Source organism: Lolium rigidum, chromosome 2 (assembly GCF_022539505.1).
Source record: "Lolium rigidum isolate FL_2022 chromosome 2, APGP_CSIRO_Lrig_0.1, whole genome shotgun sequence".
NCBI classification, from domain to species: domain Eukaryota; kingdom Viridiplantae; phylum Streptophyta; class Magnoliopsida; order Poales; family Poaceae; genus Lolium; species Lolium rigidum.
In genome coordinates this window covers 273,140,072-273,146,071 of record NC_061509.1, presented here as the reverse complement: position 1 = coordinate 273,146,071, position 6,000 = coordinate 273,140,072, and positions in this window count along the sequence as shown.

Sequence of the window (6,000 nt, the reverse complement as noted above, 5' to 3'; positions counted from 1 at the left end):
GAACTTCAGCGACAGATCTTGAGAAGCAGACGTGGCTAGCTAAGTACGCCACTCCAACAAACCTCCAGAGCTCAGCTCCTGCAGTTGGCTCAGAGATGGAAAAGCAAGCATGGCTGGCTAAGTATGCCACTCCGGCGAATCTTCGTAGTTCGACTCCGCAGCCAGCACCGCGGATCAAATCAGTACCATACTGAGAGACCAGTTCGGCATGGTGCCGAAACGGAGGACAATCGGCTATTCCAAGCCGTACCCCAACGAGTACGAGTTGATCCCGCTACCACCCAAATATCGGCTCCCTGATTTCTCCAAGTTCAATGGATCAGATGGTTCCAGCTCCATCGAGCATGTGAGCCGATATTTGGCACAGCTGGGTACGATCTCGCAGCAGATGAGCTACGTGTGAGGTTCTTCGCACGGATCCCTCACAGGATCGGCTTTCGGGTGGTACACATCGCTACCACCGGACTCAATCCGGACTTGGAAGCAAGCTTGGAAGAACAGCTCCACATGCAGCATCACTCGGAGGCTTCCGAGGCCGGCATTGCCGATCTAGCTCAAGTACGTCGAAGTGCGGGGAAACCGTGCGGAATACGTCCAGCGCTTCGAAATCTTAGGAACCGATGTTATTCGGCTCGTGTGACCGAAAAAGAAGCAGCCGAGTTGGCGTGGTGGGCCTTGCATCACAAATCAAGGATATGGCCTCCCAAGCAGTACTACCCTTCACCGGCGCACATGGTTCGAAACCGTCGTTATATGAACAGCCGCCACCTGTGACTTGTACCAGGACAAATTCAAGCGTGCAGTAGTCCTGGTTGAAACAGAAGAAGATGAAGGGTCTGCGGGAGATCAAGAGGTAGCAGTGGTTGAATGGACTCGGGGGGCAACCCCCATATCCTGCAAATGGGTCAAGCCACCAGGTCCGCCCAGAGGGTTTGATTTCGACGTGACTAAAACTGAGCAAATCTTCGACCTCTTACTCAAGGAGAAGCAGTTGAAGTTACCCGAAGGCCTCAAAATCCCCACGTGCACGAGAGCTGAACGGAAGGCCATACTGCAAATGGCATAACTCATTCTCCCATACCACCAACGACTGCAGGGTGTGGCGTCAGCAGATGCAAATGGCGATAGAACAAGGACGTCTAATTTTCAACCAGTACGCCATGAAGGTCGACACCAACCCCTTCCCCGCCGCTAACATGGTGGAGTGCACTTACCCTGAAGGGTGCCAGCCAGGATTCTCGTTCAACATTAACATGGTAGGACCTGGACACCACTCTGGTAAGGACGGAGACGAGGGTAGCTGCTCTCGTAGCAAGGACACAGAGGAAGCCGCTCCACGCGATCGGCTCCGTCACGACGGAAAGCGCTACATCACAGAGGGAGAAGTGAAGAATGTAAGATATCAGCGACCTCTCTCTGATCACCTCCTCAACAAGTACGTGAGTCAATATAGCCAACGCCGACGATCCAGCGACGATGATGATAGAGACCGTCTGGCTAGGGACGCCAGGAGACATCGTCGGCACGATCGCGATGAGGAGGGGTACGAGCGCCGTGCCAAGGAAGAAAAGGCAAGGGAGCAAGACGGCGAGGATAGGCACTGGGACTGTCCCTTCTTCAGACACTGCTGGGATTCAGGAATGAGCCGATTGCCTACAATCGGCAATTGCCCAGAATGTAAACAGAAGAAGAAGGAGGCAGCTAACGTGTCCGTGTTCCAACGCTTAGGGCCTCTCCCGCCTCGGAGCAAGCACGCTGAGTCCCCTCGGGTGGAAGATCTCGAGGATTTGGAAGACGATGATGAAGAAGAAGAAGACAGGTACCACCGGCCAAGGTGGTGCCCTGATGGACTCAGCCGTTCCCAAAAGCGTAGGGTTCAGCGACCGCGCGGCTTGGAGGAAGCCGAAAGGCTATACCTGCACACGCTAAGGAAGGCGCGGCCCGATCCGGCCGCGAAAATTCAGCGAACCCCGGATGAAGAGGGTCGACCACAAAAAATGGAGTGGCGCCCCAAGCAAAGGAAAGCCGATGATGAAACATCGGCCGGCACAAACATGGTGTTTATCCTTCCGACGGAGTTCGGTGCTCCAGGATTAGACGAGGCACCCGTGGCACAACTTGATCGCGGCCCACGGCCGGTTATCTTTGAGAAGCCACGAGAAAGAAGCTACGGACATCCGAAGGCCCCGTACTTGCGAGGTTACATCGATGGGAGGCCTGTCAACAAGATGCTCGGTGGACACCGGAGCGGCAAGTCAACATTATGCCATACTCTATGCTACGTCGGTTGGGACGCTCTAGCTCGGATCTCGATCAAAACCAACGTGACATTGAGCGATTTCAACGGCCAAGCGTCCGACGCACAAGGTGTTCCGAACGTGGATCCGACCGTAGGAAGGAAAACCATCCCTACGACGTTCTTCATCGTCGATAGCAAGAGCACCTATGCTGTTCCGCTAGGAAGAGATTGGATCGACGCCAACCGTTGCATTCCCTCCACGATGCACCAATGCGTAATACGATGGGATGGAGATGAGGTAGAGGTCGTCCGAGCCGATGACTCAGCCGAGATTTCAACGGCCGGCATGAACGCTTGGGAAACAGCAGGCCAAGAGCCACTCTCAGGTATCAATTTGGACGACTACGAGCGCATCGACGTGACGAAGAACGGGGTTAGGCTGGTCCTATCCACCGGCCTGACCGTGTAGCAAGAACCAACCTGTGGACAAACGTGGCGAGGCTGATCCTTGGGATCGGCCCCAAAGGTATATGGAGGGACATTGCAAAACCTTCATTGAGCGCTTCGATCAATATGGAGGCCGATTCCAGCAATCGGCCAAAATTATCCTCACCACATGTTCTGCTTGTGTTCAACATCGATCTATCGGGCAGCGGTTTTACGTCGGCTGATGAGTTAGGAAAAATCAACATTGGTCCTACCGGAGCCGACGTGCAAATACAAGTGCCTTGGCTAACTACGAGCCGATATCCGCAGCTACCGACAGATTCGGCTCGGGGGGCACCTAATCAGATGAACATGTGCAGATGAACATGTGTGCAGTGAAATGTTGGGGGCCGATAGAAAAAAATCGGCCAGTAAAAAAAAATCAGCATCACGATATATAGCCGATGCACGGACATCGACTTTAGAACTAAGAAACAAAGCCGATGCACAGCCATCGACTCTAGTACAATTACACAGGACCTACCTGCTGCATGTTCAAGATGCGGATTTTCACCAAGTCCAGTTCATCTGTGAGGCCCTCTACTTCCTCGAGGGGGCAAACAATGAGCCGATTGCAACAGTACTGTCAGAAGTCAGTTTTGGCGTGCAAGGCGGCCTTTTGCTCGTTAAGCCGTTGGTGTTTCGTCTACAATGTCGGCTTTCAACGGAGGAAGAGGCAATCGGTGGGGTCAAGAGCGGCTGAATCGGCAGGGTGGCTGTCTCAGAATTACCTGAGTTCAAAGCCTTTTGTCTGATCTGTGCATCCTCACCAGTATTCTCGCCTTGGCTGAGGCTCGGGGGGCAGCTGGCCCGGTAGATGCTCTGTTTTAGAAGCCGATTGGGGTGTCATCGGCTGATCCTTCGTTGCAACCTTCTTCAAAAATGGTGAGTCCTTGCAGAAGAGGATCATTGGACCTGGTGGGAGGAATTTAAGGGCTCTCTTGAAAACTCCACATTATCCACCAGATCTCAAGGTCATCAGTTGAAGAATTGAAGGATGGATCGTAAAGGACCGATGCGTTGCTATCGGCACATTAAGCATTGGCTAAGGGGACAGATCGGCAAAATCAGTACGAGGGGAAATCGGCTAAATTAGCTCAAGGGAAATCGGCAAAATCAAATTGGGGGAAGTTCTTCATTGATAAGCAGGATTTCTTACATAAAGAGCTGATTGCTCTCAAAAGGAAGTACTAGGGGATACATTGCCCCATCTACTACTACTGATCCTATGCTAAAGGTCCTATCTACGGGCCGTCGCTGCCCTCGTCGTCGCCGTCATCGCCGCCGCCGGCGCTACTCCCGGCGGGCTCGTCGTCGCCGCTCCAGCGGCCGCCGGCCGGGCCTTCGTTGTCCTCGTCCTCCTCGCCGGCCGCCGTCGTCGTCGCTGTCGAAGTCGCCGAGGTTCCCCGGCCGGGGCGGAAGCGCTTGGCCGGCGGTTCGTCGGAGGAGGTGTCATCCTCCTCCTCCTCCTTCTCCTCCTCCTCCTCCTCGGGGGAGGTGAAGTCGTCGCAGGAGAAGCGATCGTCATCGCTCTCCTCCTCCGTTTCCCCATCGGCGAGGAAGCGGAGGTCACTCTCCCCGTCAGTCGAGTACTTGTCGTCCCTCGCACCGTACGGAGAAGTCGTGGCTAGACTCCTCCCCGGCTTCGATGGCGCGGCGGATGTTGGCCGCGTGGGCCTCCTCCGGGTTCCACTCCGGCGTCGGCTCGCGGGAAGAGGAGGACTGGGTGGAAAGATCCGATGAAGCAGAGGAGGAAGAAGACATGGTGGCACAGGAGGGCTTTTGGAGTGCTAATGCGAAGGGGATGCGAAAGCGAACTGTTTGGAGCGGTTAAATAAAAGGGGATATAGTGGAAATTCAATGCCACAGATAGCTTCCGAGGAAGTGGTGCTTAAGAAAAAAAACTACCAGGTCACGCGGAGAAGTTGAGAAGGCAAGGCATCATGATGAAGGATACCGCGACGGCTCTCGCCACGACATGACCCGACGAAGAAAGCAGAGTGATTTTGGAATTATCAATTCCAAAACCAGGGGGGCATGTGTTATCACCAGAATTTGACCGAATCAGAGGTGGGCCGCGATCAAGATGGGCTTGAAGAATATACATGGAAGAATATATGTGAATCGGCCTTATATGCAAAGTTTGGGCTAGTTTGCCCGTGTATCTGTAATATAGTAGATTACGTGTCGGTTAGTTAGAGTTTGGCTCGTGCACGGTGGGGATTATTCCCACGTTAGAAAGTCTACGGACTATAAATATGTATCTAGGGTTTATGAAATAAACAACAATCACGTTCACCACAAACCAATCTAGGCGCATCGCCAACTCCCTTGTCTCGAGGGTTTCTTCCGGGTAAGCATCATGCTGCCTAGATCGCATCTTGCGATCTAGGCAGTACAAGTTTATTCGTCGTTCATGCGTTGCTCGTACTGAAGCCTTTTTGATGGCGAGCAACGTAGTTATCTTAGATGTATTAGGGTTAGCATTGTTCTTCGTATCATATGCTATCGTCGTGCAACCCTTATGCATCTAGCCGCCCTTACACCTATCTTAGGTGTAGGGGCGGCACCCCGCTTGATCATTATTTAGTAGATCCGATCCGTTATGATTGCTCCTTGTTCTTCAAGGATTAGTTTAATATCTGCAATAGTTAGGCCTTACAAAGGGTTGGAGGATCCAGCGGCGCGTAGGGTGTAGTTTGCTATCCCTAGACAGGATGTTCCGGGGATCAACCTCGTGTTGGTTTTTAGGCCCTGTCTAGGATCGGCTTACGATCACCGTGCGTGGCCGCGAGGCCCAATCACGAGTAGGACGCTCCGATTATGCGGTGAAAACCCTAAATCGTCATAGATCGTTTTAACTTTATCTTGATCAAGCAGGACCACCATATATTCGTACACCTCGTGCGAATCATGGGTGGATCGGCTCTTTGAGCCGATTCACAGGACAACCTGAGAGCCGATCGAGGCTCGTATTTAATGTTTACGTGTATGCCATGCAGGAGACTAAGCGAGGCATCTCCATCACCTTCCTGACTAGGTATAGGTCAGGTGGCACGCCCTTGCACCAGCATCGGACGTGCGTGCCGAATCTTTGCGGGCCGTCGCTCGGAGGGACCAGGGCCAGCCGCAGCCCTAAGTTGTTCCCGGCTCTACTGTGTTGCCCGTCGTTGCTCGCCGGTGGGTTTCTGACCGCAACAATCTTCATCTTCCAAATTTTCTTATTGTTATCAACTGGTAAATCAGAATGGAGGATTGCATTGTATAAAGATTTA